This window comes from Quercus robur, chromosome 9, assembly GCF_932294415.1.
Source record: "Quercus robur chromosome 9, dhQueRobu3.1, whole genome shotgun sequence".
NCBI lineage: Eukaryota > Viridiplantae > Streptophyta > Magnoliopsida > Fagales > Fagaceae > Quercus > Quercus robur.
Genome location: NC_065542.1, coordinates 13,702,970 through 13,719,059, shown reverse-complemented (window position 1 = coordinate 13,719,059; position 16,090 = coordinate 13,702,970). Strand labels below are relative to the sequence as shown.

At 36.3% G+C, this 16,090-nt stretch overlaps 1 protein-coding gene and 1 pseudogene across 1 annotated transcript in view; both read right to left on the bottom strand.

The window, feature by feature from the left end:
- Positions 1-16,090, bottom strand: part of LOC126699438 (rRNA 2'-O-methyltransferase fibrillarin 1-like) — a 48,126-nt gene that overhangs the window by 18,107 nt on the left and 13,929 nt on the right. The gene's annotated exons all lie outside the window — the stretch shown is intronic.
- Positions 7,009-10,565, bottom strand: LOC126699437 (silicon efflux transporter LSI2-like; annotated as a pseudogene).

Here is a 16,090-nt window from a genome sequence, read left to right as displayed (position 1 = left end):
CTCTCGCTGCATGGTCTGATAGTTGTTTCGCCTTTGGGATATGCGACTACCTACTTGGGAGTGGCTTTGGCTCGTCTGAGTAGTATGTACGCTTCCTTCTCGGTTTCTTCCATTGTCTGGATTTGGCCCAAGGTCAGGAGGATTATTTTGCCGCTGGGGCCCAATAGGTTCTGTCTGCTGAGGGTTAGCTTGGTGTGGATTTTCTTGGTGTGGACCTGATCCTGCCATGCTTAATCGTTGTACTTACTAACACTTAAGGTCTCCCTACAGACGGTGCCAATTGTGGGAGGACAATTTTTGGAGCCCAAACCCCAATCGTGTGAAGTTTTGATCCAAAAAGCCTAACACAATGAATTTAGTAGAGTATGGGTTTAAGAACTAAGATTAGATAAGTTAGACAGAGACTTGCATGGGACAAAGGTACACATGAGCAAGAACAAAAACCATTACATTGAAAAATCTTCTAGTCCAAGGAGATTCAAAGTTATATTTATGTATACAGACCAGTACATTAGGATTTCTTTGTATGCCACAGTATTCTTGCCTCTTTTTTTTTCTCCCCCCTCCTTTTGGGGGTTTCTATACATTATATAGACCCTTCTTTACTATCTGGGCTTTACACTTGTTGATCATCCAAGCCTCCACTTGAGCACCCATCCCATTAGACACCTCTTTCAGTCCTCTGTGAGTTGCAATGGCCAAGGCAACACTGTTCAGAGGTCTTCTCTACATTAATGCGGCCAGAAAGGTAGTTGTAGTGCATTCAATGTAGTGGTGACAGCTTTTGCTGAGATATTTTGTGTTTCTACCTTTTTCACGTATTTAGGGGATGGGCTTCAGTGGCTTGGACGTACCTCTACTCCGGGTTTTCAGTATCCGAGGAGGAATTCCTCCTCGGACCTTTTTTCTTTGTCTCTCGTGATAAGGCTTAAAACGTGGATCGCTGAGCCACGTTGCCTCCTCAGACGGGCCCAAGGCCCAACTCATTATTTTGGGCCGTAGCCCCCACAGGTTGGACAATACTTTTGAACATATTGACTGATGACATCTTCAAGTCCTTAAAACAACAAGGAAATTCCTAACTATTCAAATTAAAGCTACCTGGAAACCAACCGAGTCGTTTATTTATCGTAAAATGCTGGATTTCTTTTCCCACTGGGGTACATATTTTGTCACATTATAGTCTAGATGTTAGTATTTTTTTTTTTTTTTTGGGCTATATATTATATCATTATGAGTTTACCATTTTTTTTTTTTTTTGAGAAAGTATGAGTTTACCATTTAAAATAAATAATTAAAAAAAAAAAAAAAACTTGCATATATTTTCCTGTTCTTGAATTCATTATTGAGTCTCTAACTTAGTAATTTCCATCAGCCTATCATTTTGTAATCCAAATATGATTTTACCATGTCTGACATATCACAACATTGCATACAGATTACAGAAATGGGAAATTTGCTCTTAACATGTTAATATGTTTGCAAAAAAATGTAAATCTTGAGACAGAAATGGGAAATAAATAATCTTTGCCCATTTTCTACAATGTCAGCTAAGTGTACAACATACATTCAAACTGGATCTAGTTTGAGAGATAACAGGACCCTTTAAATTTAAACATCTGCAACATGCATATCCAATTACGCAAGATACTGCTAATTCCAGCTATGAAAATTGGAGTATCATAATGCCACACTAATATGATACCTGAAATCACAGGTTGAACACTGTTAAGAACCATGGTCACACCAAGGAAGATTGCTAGGCGAGAGACAGCTTCTTGTAACTCTGTACTGCTTGTAAATATGACAGCAAAATAGTCTTTAGTTATCAGGATAGCAACCATGAAAAAGATCCCAATAAGGAGAGACTGAAAGACTGTCACATAAACAGAGTATTTGGCAGCTCTTGGATGCCCCAACCCGAGCTCATTGGAAACTCGGACACTGCCACCAGGAAAGAAGAAAATTAACTATAGAGTAACAAAAACTTTTAAAAAGGGAAGGACAATTACCCAATAAAATAACGAGATTAAATTATATACGGATGTGGTGTAAAACCTAAGTTTTATCATTCTAATCTTAACATGCCACATCATCATATTACATATTATAAAATAGACAAAGCCACACTCAATCAATTTTAATATCCATTTAAAAATCGAACTTAATTGTGAGTTTATTGAAATGTTATTATGTGTGGTAGAGTGTATTGAGTTTTAAGTAAAAAGCTGATCTAACAATCTTTTATTGGATGGTGTAAAACATAGGTTTTACACCCGATCCTTACTAAATTCAGACTCTAAAATAATATATATAAGAATGAAAACACAACAAGGATAGACCAAACGCAAACACACACTATAGCAAGATGCACACAAATGCACATATTCACATGGGTGCTCATAATTTGTCCAAAATATGAACATCTTCTCAAAAATATGTATAATTTGAACGTCTTTTCAAAAATATGTATAATTTGAATTGTATAATTATGATTATTTTTAATTGTAGTCGTGCATATGCACAGGACTACACACTAATTTCTATTAATTGTTGGATATTGTATAAGGCAGATGAAGTGCATTTATTTTTGGTGAAAAATCAAAGCCACAACCTATGTTTTTGGAAAGGAAAGTAAGGTGTAGAAAAAATCGAATGGCTTTTATCCATAACTGGAGAAATTATACGGTCCTCATGGTGGATCATGTCATTTGTCCACCATTCTAGTAAAAGACTTTCACCTATTTAAAATTGCTGAGTCAGTATTTAGTTTTTATTTAAAACTCTACAATTTTAAACAAATGAGAGTCTTTTACTATTGTCCACCATGAAGACCTTATAATTTCTTCCATAGCTGATAAATGATGGAACAAATATGGAAGTGATAAATCTTATTAGAATATGCTAGATAATAGGCTCATGAATTAATAATTCACTTAATTTGTGTTGATATTATTCTTAGTTGGGAAAGAAAAGAAAAAAATTGCCAAATAGAGTAATCGTGTTAAATTTAATTTTACAGGAGATACTACTGCATGTATGTAGCTGAAACAGGTTTGCATTAGATTTAATTTTTTTTTTCAAATGTAGTTATTTTGGTTAATTTTGAATACTCGCTTGAATTTTAAATGCATTAGGATTATGATTGTCTCAAGTGAAGAGACATTTTTCAAAATTTTCATTCAACCAGCCCCTTGTTGGTGCATCTTCACATTTTGAATTTATATTGATTTAATTGTTATTCCTATCTTGCATGCTTTCTTTGTAGCATAATCGCTAATCATGATAAGTTTGCATATGTAATGTGTGGTCTTATTAATAGTTAAATATATATGAGGGGAAGTATATATCTTAACTTGTTGTAATCTGGTAGTGCATTTTAGTTTAATTTTGGTTTTTATGATTTTAAAACAATTAATAATACTGCATTTTTTATTTAATTAACTATTCCGTTCATTGCATGAATTAGCAACTAATAACTTAATAAGAGCAAAACAGTGCACTCCGAGATAGAATCCTTAACAGTAAAGATTAAAAAAGAAAAAAAAGAAAAGAAAAGAAGAAGCTTTGAATTTGTTAAAAATCGTAGTCGTACAGCCGGATGGAAAGAACGCATCTTGGTCTGTGTTGGCCCAACTGTAGGTCCTAGTTCAGGCTTGGAGTTCTTGCTAAGCTTTGAAATGTATTTATTTTGCTTTAGGGCCTTCAACCAATTTTAATGGGGGAAAAAGAAAGTTTTTGTACAGTTCTCATATAGCATGAGAACGTGAACTTCGATCTTATATGAGAAAAGAAAGAATTGGGAAAAACTCAATTGAATTGATTAATTTACTTTGTGTCCTTATATACATCACAAAGATCAGCTAGGAACGGAAACAGAGCATTAAGCTCTGAGCTAAGCTAACAGAAACAGAACAACTAACTAACAACTTCTCTCACGTGTTAGTAACTAACCTACACACGTGTAACAACTAATGGAAGAAAGTAAAGACTAAACTACAAGTCGTACATCACTAATCAAATACAGCAGCCACTTAAACGACAAGAGCTTCGGAGATGACTTCTTGAACTTCTGCTATACATGTTGAACCTGGCTTCTTCAGCTCTAATTGTTTGCCTTGATCTTGATATCTTAACTCAAGAACTGAATAGAGGTGGAATTGCGACGTTTGAATATAAGTATACAAGTTCTGTCTATTAGGCCCAAATTTTTGTTCAATCGAATTTAGTCAAATTCTATCCATTCAATATGTTTTTTTTGGCCTAACTTGAAATTTAACTGAATATAATATAAGATCGATAGTAATATTGTTCTCCCCAGTAGTCTATTTAGAACGAGTACTACCAGCCATTAGTGCACACAAGGCCAGCTCAACAAACTTTAGGACCAGTCCAACAAATTTTGAAGCCTAAAGCAATATATATAAATTGGGCCATTTTGTTACTATTTAAATAATATTTAACTAGTTTTTAATATCATAATTTTTTAATTCTTTATATCTTGTAATATGGTTTTTTTTTTTTTTTTTGGTGAAGAAATGCTAAATCTATAACAAATTTTACTACAAAAAATTTATTAAAGATGTAGTAATAAATGTGATCAGTGATACTTTAAGAAAATAATAAACAAGTATTTGAATGAATGATCTTAGAGATATTATAAATTTTATGAGGTTTATAAAAATGTATCACTAATGTTAGAATTGCATAGAACCCAAGTTGGTAAGTGCATCAGCACATTGAGATTGACTTCCCTAAATAATTGTTAAAGGCTTAAAGTGTCCTGAGGTCAATTTCAATCAATGTTATTTTCCATTAATTGTATCAAAAGGGCAACAGGCATTTAGGTGAGAGTTTGTACTTGGAAAGGTTGGCCTATTTGGTTGTGTTGTTTAAACAACACAACACGTATTTCCACAATACTTAAAATGTTACTAAGAAAACAATACAAACGGGCCTATTGGTATCAATGGTGAAGTCCAAATTTCAATTCGAGGAAGGCAAGATTTAAAAACAAGATTGGAAGCAAAAGAAAGTTGTAATACTAATATAATATAAATTTAAATTGTAACATATCTTCCTAATACTTGGTTAAATTTACTCTAGGGGTGTCCACCGGAACCTAGAAACCGACCCACCCACCCAAACTGCTCGAGCCAACCCAAAAACTTGCTGACCCGACGTTGGTGATGGTCAGAGACGGGTCTTCACCACCAAAAACCGACTTAAGGTGGGTCGAATGGTGGGTTTTCTTCTTCAAAACCCGATTTACCCGATTCGATTGACGAAACCCATGAAAGAAGGTTGGATTTACCTAGATCCGTTCAGATTCATTGATATTTCGGTGAAGGTTTGGTAGTTTTTGGTTAGATCTGGTGAAGATCTAGGTTTTCTTATTTAGATTTGGCGGTGAGATGAAGATTTTGCTCAGATCTAGGCTTGATGTGGTGCTTTTGCTTCAATTTTTACTTAGATCTGGTGATGAGATGAAATTTTTGCTCAAATTTGAGTTTGATGTGGTGGTTTTGATCTTTGATTTGGCAATGATCCGGTGGTTGTAACTCTATACCAAGGCCGACTGACCCAACTATTGTCTATCGGAGATCGATCCAACTTGACCCGAGGTCGTCTGCGGTCAGCGGTTGGTTGTTCAACCGTCCACCCGATGTAAGCGGGTCAGTTGTGGGTTGGGCATAAACCCGACCTGTGGACACTCCTAATTTACTCAGTTGCCATTAATGTTTTTCATTTTTGAAACGATTTTTTTCCATATCTAATAATTTGATTACTCAAAATAATAATAGGGAAATGTTAATGAATGTCCTAAGTGCATTGGTTTATAAACTATTTTTATAAATATTTTATGAAAAAATGAAAAAATAATTAACTTTTTTGACAGTTTTTTATATTTCCCATGAAAGTGGTATTAAAAACTTTCATAATATATTTTATTAACAATTTAGGGCACTCGTTAACATGACCCATAATAATATACTTGGAGAGTTGTCTACTTTGTGCCTTAATTGCTTTTAAAAAATTATATAGATTTCAATCTTTCTTTCTATATTCTTTTAATTATTTAACAAATTTAATTTTATAACAAAAACCTAGAGTTTGAACTTTAAATAGTGAAAGAATCAAGAGATTGATAAAAAAATATTAATGGAGAGATGGAGTCATTGTAGAATTATTGTTGTGAACTTTAAATAGTGAAAGAATCAAGAGATTGATCAAAAAAATATTAACGGAGAGATGGAGTCATTGGAGAATTATTGTTGTGAGAAAATAATATACAAATAGTGGATATTTTAAATTATTTTGAATATAAAATATAGGATTTGATTTAAACAGAAACGATGTTATGATATGGGATATAACACATTGAGTTTCAATTCCAGTAAAAGACTACTATTTCTATGGTAATATTTTTTTATTTGTCATATGGCAAAGAAATAATCCCATTTTTAAACTAAGGATTACAAATACCACAAGAGAAATGCCAACTACTTCCACAATGTCTACTTCCGGATAATGCCAAAAGTAGTTGTGGTAATAGCCTTCCTCAATCCTCACTCGATTAAGCTAATAATAGACACAACTTTTTTTTTTCTTTACAGTATTTGGGTACAATTTTTTTTAGATTTCATTTTATACCTTAATTTTTTATATTTAAATTCAACCATATAATTTTATTGATCAAATTTTCAATGATAGTTAAATTTAAGGTTAAATTACAAATTGCATCCTTTAAATTTACATAAAATTCAATCCAGTTTTTTCACTTTATATTTGCTCAATTCAGTCATTTAAGTTTCAGTTTTATTTAATTCAATCTCCTGTTAGTTTATGTAAAAATTGTGCCAAAACAACATAGTTTTAAAATTTTAATTAATAAATAAAAAATATTTGTTTCTAAAAAAATATAAAATATATATTTTATTTTATTTGTAGCTCTTTAAAGGAAGAGAGAGGCAGAGAGAGAAATATTTAATTTTGTTTTGCACATGATTAAATAAAATAAATTGTGGGGTCAGTCCGTTTGATGATTTGATCTTATTCTGTTCCACTACATACATACAATACATACATGCCACCGAATCTAATCCATTCCAAATGTTCAAGAAAAGATTTTTAACTTTTACATGCAAATAAGACCCGGTCCAAATTTGGAACTTGCAGTTTCCGTTGACTTCTTCTTGGTCCAGAAGTAGAGAACATACCTCTTTTTCAGGTTAGAAAGTTGTTTGTTTTTACATTTTTTTTTTTCGTTTTCAGAGAGAGTTTCATTAACAAGAAGATTTTCTCTTGCTGAGCAGCAAAAATGGCTTTGGCTTCCCCTGTAAAAGTGGTTCTAGGCTCAATTGCTTTTGCAATCTTCTGCGTATTGGCGGTTTTCCCAGCTGTTCCTTTTCTACCAGTTGGGAGGACTGCAGGGTCCCTCCTGGGGGGCATGCTAATGGTCATATTTCAAGTCATAACTGCAGATCAAGCATATGCTGCAATTGATCTTCAAATCCTTGGTCTTCTCTTTGGGACAATGGTTGTCAGTGTATATCTTGAAAGGGCAGATATGTTCAAGTACTTGGGAAAGTTGCTCTCATGGAAGAGTAGAGGGGCAAAGGATTTAATTTGTCGAGTCTTCCTGATTTCTGACATTTCAAGTGCTTTTTTTACTAATGATACCTCTTGTGTAGTTTTGACTGAATTTGTCTTGAAAATTGCAAGGCAACATAATCTCCCACCTCATCCTTTCCTTCTTGCCCTGGCCTCTAGTGCAAATATTGGGTCGGCAGCAACTCCAATTGGCAACCCCCAAAACTTGGTTATAGCCGTTCAGAGCAAGATATCTTTTGGAAATTTTCTAAAAGGAATTCTCCCTTCAATGATCATGGGTGTAATTGTCAATGCCCTACTTCTTCTATGTATGTACTGGAAGTTGTTATCTATCGAAAAGGTTGAGGAAGATGTAGATTTAGAAGTTCTTGCAGAGGAGGACCTGAATTCTCATCGTTTTTCACCAGCCACAATGACACATTTTACACCCTTGAATTCTCAGGAATGGAACTCTAGATTGGAAGTTATGGCTGTGCAAAGCTCTCCTGGCATGAGTGTTCCCATGGGACATGTTGAGAACCTTAGGAACCGATCAATTCTGAGTGAGAATGAAATCCAAGGGGTTCCTAGTGGCACATTGGAGTTTGCAAGAAATCAAAAGAGGCAGCAAATGATGTATCTTCTCAGGTAAAGGAGGAAACAATCCCTTCAAAGAGAGATGTACTTTCTGTCCTGTCTTCAGAAGGAAAAGATGATTTGACCACGAGATGGAAAAAATTATTGTGGAAATCACCACCGGATTGAGCCTAAAAATCACAAAATTTAAGAAATTCACAAATGTTTATAAATTATAAAATAATGTCAATTGTACAAATTTCATGGCCACGGCATATAATTATGAAAATTTTCAAATAAAAATTGCAGTGGAAATTGCACGGACCGTTGAAACCATGAACGGCTGCGGAGACAATTTCTTGAGTGCACTAGGAACCCCTTGGATTTCATTTTCACTCGGAATTGATCGGTTCCTAAGGTTCTCAACATGTCCCATGGGAACACTCATGCCAGGAGAGCTTTGCACAGCCATAACTTCCAATTTAGAGTTCCATTCCTGAGAATTCAAGGGTGTAAAATGTGTCATTGTGGCTGGTGAAAAACGATGAGAATTCAGTTCCTCCTCTGCAGGAACTTCTAAAGCTACATCTTGCTCATCCTTTTCGATAGATAACAACTTCCAGTACATACATAGAAGAAGTACGGCATTGACAATTACACCCATGATCATTGCAGGGAGAATTCCTTTTAGAAAATTCCCAAAAGATATCTTGCTTTGAACGGCTATAACCAAGTTTTGGGGGTTGCCAATTGGAGTTGCTGCCGACCCAATATTTGCACTAGAGGCCAGGGCAAGAAGGAAAGGATGAGGTGGGGGATTATGTTGCCTTGCAATTTTCAAGACAAATTCAGTCAAAACTACACAAGAGGTATCAATAGTAAAAAAAAAGCACTTGAAATGGCAAAAATCAGGCAGACTCGACAAATTAAATCCTTTGCCCCTCTACTCTTCCATGAGAGCAACTTTCCCAAGTACTTGAACATATCTGCCCTTTCAAGATATACACTGACAACCATGGCCCCAAAGAGAAGACCAAGGTTTTGAAGATCAATTGCAGCATATGCTTGATCTGCAGTTATGACTGGAAATATGACCATTAGCATGCCTGCCAGGAGGGACCCTGCAGTCCTCCCAACTGGTAGAAAAGGAACAGCGGGGAAAACCGCCAAAACCCAGAAGATTGCAAAAGCAATTGAGCCTAGAACCACTTTTACAGAAGAAGCCAAAGCCATTTTTGCTGCTCAGCAAGAGAAAATCTTCTTGTTAATGAAAATCTCTCTGAAAACGAAAAAAAAAAATGTAAAAACAAACAACTTCTAACCTGAAAAAGAGGTATGTTCTCTACTTCTGGACCAAGAAGAAGTCAACGGAAACTGCAAGTTCCAAATTTGGACCGGGTCTTATTTGCATGTAAAAGTTAAAAATCTTTTCTTGAACATTTGGAATGGAAATGTGGAGCTTAGTACTTCTCTTTTCACTGAATGTCGTGTAACAGCAACACGTCTTGGCCTCATGATAAGGGAAATATCAGGGCCACAAAAAAAAAGAAAGGAAAATGCTGGGACCCATGGGCGGCGCTACACTTGACCTTAGCCAAAAGGCCGAGAAAAGTATTAGGCAGCGCTACACTATTCTCGGGGGTTTCAAATGACCATTTGGAATGGATTAAATCAGTGGTGTTGAACACAGTTCCAGTCTTCCAGAACTGCGAAGAATTCCAGACCTGTGAAGAAGACAAAGAATATTAAATGTGAAGAAAACCCACCGTTTCATTTAACATAAGATTAGGCACTCCAATCAAACGCACCGTTTCACTTTTGTGTTGTGTTGTGTTGACTCTCTTAGGCGTGCTTTAATGAAACGGTGCGCATCACTCTTGTCTGGTTCACTTGGCAGTTCAGGCTTGGAGCGAAAATTAACAAGGCTACAAGGCCCGGTGGTACTCTGTGGGCATAGTTGTAATGTATGAAAGAATTCTCTAGAATTCATTCTTTATGAATGTTTTCCAAAAGAAGTGGAACAGAATAAGATCAAATCATCAAACGGACTGACATATATAAAAACTGGAAGCTTGCTTCAAAAAAAATGAAAAAAAAAAAAAGTGGGAGCTTCCACACCTGATAAGGAGACATAAAAGTGGAGCTTAGTACTTCTCTTTCAAAATCTAAGGAGCCAATAAATAGATCGAACTGAATCTGAATGCCGTGTAACCGGGTAACACGTCATGGCCTCATGGTAACGGTCCAAATCTTCTGTAATATATTTTATGTATCACATTATTTCCACCAATCACTGCACACTCAAGTTTGAATGTGTGATGAGTTCTCTGACCTAGGGAAAGGTGCGCCGAACCCAGTCAGGAGATAAGTAGTGCCTCCCTTTGATGTGAGGCAGTGTAGTCCTTTTGAAGTAAGACAGTTTGCGTGTAAGGGATATAGCTAGTGCCAACTATTGAAGCGGGACAGGTGTTGTCCTCCAAAATCTAAGGAGCCAATAAATAGATCGAACTGAATCTGAATGCCGTGTAACCGGGTAACACGTTATGGCCTCATGGTAACGGTCCCAATCTTCTGTAATATATTTTATGTATCACATTATTTCCACCAATCACTGCACACTCAAGTTTGAATGTGTGATGAGTTCTCTGACCTAGGGTAAGTTACGCCGAACCCAGTCAGGGGATAAGTAGTGCCTACCTTTGATGTGAGGCAGTGTAGTCCTTTTGAAGTAAGACAGTTTGCGTGTAAGGGAGATAGCTAGTGCCTACTATTGAAGTGGGACAGGTGTTATCCTTCTCCAAGTTAGATAGTTGCGTGTAGGGGAGGGTGTTTTCTTTTTGGGTTACTGATATGGAGAAATTGATGGGTTCGTGGGAGAAGTTGTCTCTTTCGGAGTCTGAAGGGAGCAAGTTTGCTACTAGGGATGATCAAGAGGCTGAGGAACAGGTGTTGTTCTTCTTCTCCAAGTTAGATAGTTGCGTGTAGGGGAGGGTGTTTTCTTTTTGGGTTACTGATATGGAGAAACTGATGGGTTCGTGGGAGAAGTTGTCTCTTTCGGAGTCTGAAGGGAGCAAGTTTGCTGTTAGGGATGATCAAGAGGCTGAGGAACATCTTTTGGCAGCGAAATTTCTCACTAGAAGAGTGCTCAACATGGAGGCCATTGCTAAGACATTCACATTATTGTGGAAAACCAGGAAAGGGTTCGAAATAAGAGACATGGGTGACCACAGAGTTATGTTTGTATTCCCAGAAGCCTTGGATATTGACAGGGTATTGATGGGAGAGCCTTGGACTTTTGATAGGCACTTGGTGGTGCTAGAGAGAATGAAGAGAAGTGATGCCATTGAAGAGCTGAAATTTAATCAGACAAGCTTTTGGGTGCAAGTCCACGATCTACCAGTTCGGCGTTCGTCACTAGAGGTCAGGGCCGGCTCAAGGCCTAGGCCTAAGGCCCACCAGAAAACAAAAATTTTCTTAGAAAAAAAGGCCCCACATTCCATAAAAGACCCAAATTTTTATAAAATTATATATAAATTTTCTAAAGGTTGTACATTTTTTTTTTATTAGTGATGTTAAGGATACTAGCTTACAAATTGTCATATTATTAATCACAAAAAAGTGATATAAATATTCATTAGTTAAATTGATGAAGTTCATCAATGAGAGACAATGTCACATTATATTTTAACATTTTATAGTGCTTTTAATTAGCGTATTTTTCTTTTTAATTTCTATTAAGACTCTCAAATTACGAGATCAATAAAACCTTAAATCAATAGAAACCCTAAAATATTTCAAAAAGATGTTGCAAATGTGTTAAATCATCAATTATAGATTAATCTCCCCTGATAATTTGAGACTTTGATTTTTATAAACTAATATCCTACAAAGTCACACACCAAATAATATCTATCTCTCTCTCTCTTAAAATCAAAATATAAAATTAAAAATTAGATTACAACTTTATTTAACAATGCATCGTCTTATATCCAAAATAAAGTATCTTCTTCAATCGCAATATATTTTTATTTCTTTTTATTAATATTTATAATTCAACTATGATATTCAATTCTTTATATGAAATTAACATTAGTCTAGTTGGTATTATTTATGTATTTAATGTATCAAATTAACCTTAATTTGATTAGTATTAAATAATTTTGTTTAATTAATATTTACATATTAAAAGCCCCGCATAAATTTTTCGCCTTAGGCCCTAAATTACGTTGGGCCGCCCTTACTAGAGGTTGCAATGGAGATTGTATCGTTGATGGGGAGAGTTGATGTAAGAATGTCGCGAGAAGGGGGGAGTAGCAATTTCAATTTCTTCAGAATTAGAGTCAATGTTGACATAACTAAACCCCTATGTCGTGGGCGTAGGATTGCTTTGGCTAGTGGAAAAGAAGGGTGGGTGAGTTTCAAGTACGAGAGACTACCCAATATTTGCTATTGGTGTGGTAGACTAACGCACAGTGATAGAGAATGCCAATTGTGGGTCAAAAGCAGAGGCACCTTGAAGGCGGAAAACCAGCAATTTGGATTGTGGTTGCGTTTGAAGGTGGAAAACCAGCAATTTGGAGTGTGGCTACACGCAGCCACACCAAACATGTCTCAGAGAACGGTGATTTGGGTGGTGGGGTTGGATGAAGAGAATAATGGAGATGAAGATGGCCAACGGAATGACAGTGAAGGGTGGAAGAAGATATCAAATCAGGGAAGAGAAAGGATAGTACGGCGGAAGATGCCATGGCTGCTCGACACGAAGAAGCTGACATTGACGTGTCCGACAAAATTAATGAGGGTGTTGCTATTACGGAAATCCCATTGATTTCAGATTCCATTAAAGAGGGTCATTTAATCATGGAAATAATTCCTAACAGCCTGGCTCCATCAAACTCGAACTTAAATAATCAGAGGGAAGTATTCTCGGTACAGTTAGAGGATATTGATAATGAACTTTCAAAGTTTGATAACGTACAAGTTAGAGAGGAGGAATATACGGACAGTACATCTAATGGGCTTGGGGGCATAGAAAGTGAGTCTATGAGTATTGGGCCTGAAGTCTTGGGTTCTCAGTCAATTCATAATGTAGCAACAGGAGAAGGCTTTACTCAAAAAAGAAGTAGGGTCCGTAGGGAGCAACATAGAGGTGAGCCCAGTGGCAAAACCTCCTCAGTTTAAAAAAAAAGACATACCAGGGAGCCTGAAGCAGAAGACGGGATAACAGAAAGGAGTAGGAAAAAGATGACTAAAGAGATTCTTTTAACATCAGTGAAGGCTGGTTACTAGCTCCGCCGGGACCAATGAAGCTCATAGCCTGGAACTACCGGGGGCTTGGGAACCGCCATGCAATTCGAGAGCTTGTAGATATCGTACAGGCACAAGATCCCATGATCGTGTTTTTGTTAGAAACATGGTCAAGTTGTGAACGAATGGAATGGGTTCAAGCTCAGTTGAAATTCGATGGATGCTTTACTGTTCCTAGTACTGGCTGGGGAGGTGGATTAGCTCTTTTGTGGAAAAATGAGGACATAGTGTGGGTGGACAGCTTTTCAAACTATCATATTGATGCTATTGTGCATGGAGGCTCAGAGAATGCATGGCAATTGACAGGATTTTATGGAGAACCAGAGACAAGCAAACGTAATGAGGGTTGGAACATGCTAAGGATGTTGAGCACAAAGCCGAAGTTATCATGGTGCTGTTTCGGTGACTTTAACGAGTTGTTGGAGGTGGCGAATAAAAGGGAAGTGCCCCACGATCTCATAATCTAATGCAATCATTTCGAGAGGCATTGGATGATTGTGAATTTCTTGATTTGGGTTTCTCAAGACTGAACTTTACTTGGCATGGGAAAAGAAGAGGAAAGTTGGTTTGGGAGAGATTGGATAGAGGAGTGGCCAACTATGAGTGGCTGAATAGTTTCCCCATGGGTAGAGTTCATCATCTACATTGTTTTACATCAGATCATAGACCCTTGCTACTTGCTCTTGATCCAAATGGGGAGAGTCATAAGTGGAGAAGGAAACCATTTAGGTTTGAGGCTGTGGCTAATGGATCCTGGTTGTGGTGAAACAGTGTCTAGAGCATGGGCACACCAAACCGAAGGCACTCCTATGTTTCAAGCAACACAGAAGTTAAGGAAATGCAAAAAACTGTTAAAGAAGTGGAGTAAGGCCCAATTTGGTAATGTAAAACAACAAATAAAGCAAACTAAGGAAAAGCTTTGGCAAGCAGAGGTGGCTTTGGCTAGGGATGGGAAGGATGATGAGGTAGTGCGGTTGAAGGTTGAGCTGAATGCATTATGTGAGAAAGAAGAGCAAATATGGCATCAAAGATCAAGGTTACAATGGATTCAAAGTGGTGAGAGAAATACCCAGTTTTTTCATGGGACAGCAACTCAAAGGAAGCGAAAAAATTTCATTAAGGGGCTTAGGGATAGTGAAGGGAGATGGCAGACAGAGGAGGGCATTTACACAAAAATACTTGTGGACTTCTATGTTGATTTGTTCACAACATCCAATCTTCACAACCTTGATAAAATTATGGAAGGAGTGCAGGAAGTGGTCACAGAGGAGATGAATGCAAAGCTTACAGCCATGTACACAGTAGAAGAGGTGGAGTTTGCAATTAAGGAGATGGCACCTTTAAAAGCACCGGGCCCAGACGGAATGCCACCTCTTTTTTATCAGACTTATTGGACCGATGTGGGTATGAATATTTCTCAAGCTGTACTTTCTTGTCTAAATTCAGGTTCTCTTTTAAAGTCCATCAATCATACTTTCATTACTTTAATCCCAAAAGTGAAAAACCCGGAAAAAGTATCTGAATTTAGACCAATAAGTCTATGCAATGTAATCTATAAAATTGTTAGTAAGGTTCTAACTAATAGGCTTAAACCTTTTCTCAATAATATTATCTCTGAAACACAAAGTGCCTTCACTGCGGGTAGATTGATCACTGACAATATTCTGATTGCATTTGAATCCTTGCATCACATGAAGACTAGTTGTTTAGGAAAATCTGAGTACATGGCTTTAAAATTAGACATGAGTAAGGCGTATGACAGGGTGGAGTGGATTTTTTTGGAGAAAATTCTCTTGAAGTTGGGTTTCCAAAATTCTTGGGTTTCTTTGATTATGGAGTGCATCACTAAAGTGACATATTCTATAATGGTTAATGGGGAGCCACAGGGTATGATTACCCCCACTAGGGTACTTAGTCAAGGGGACCCATTGTCTCCTTATCTTTTTCTTTTTTGTGCGGAGGGTGTTGTGAAATTTTAAAATACTCGCAAGTGTACGAACCGTACCAAAGTATAGTTGGACAAGAACAAGGTTGAACCCACAGGGACTTGTATGAACGTAGGAAAATTAATTAAACCTTAACCAAATTAATCCTAATCTAGTTTAAATAAAAATTGGTTGGTTACAATAAAATAAACTAAGAAAATAATAAAATTAAGCAAATAGTTAAACTAAGCAAAATATATAAAGCAATGAAAAGATGTAAACAATCAAGGGAAAGGAATTAAGGTTTTGGAATCCACCTTGTAAGTCATATCAGCATATATTTATGATCATTAATTTTTCCCAACTCACTACATGATAATCTAGAAATCAATCTTGCTATCATGGAAAATATCATCATTAAAACTTATGTTTAAGAATCTAAAGCATGTTCTTCTTCGCTTCTTAATTATAAAACCAAATCATCAATTATATCCGTAGCCAAACAAATCACAAGATATATCCAATTTTAAAAATCAAATCATAAATTGTATCCATTGACAAACAAATCACAAGCGATATCCAATTTTATAATCAAGAATTAATAAACCAAGCGTTCAATTAATTAAGATAAATCCTAAATCATGAGAAAAATATGATTGAACTCATATCTAGAATCCCATCTTAGTCAA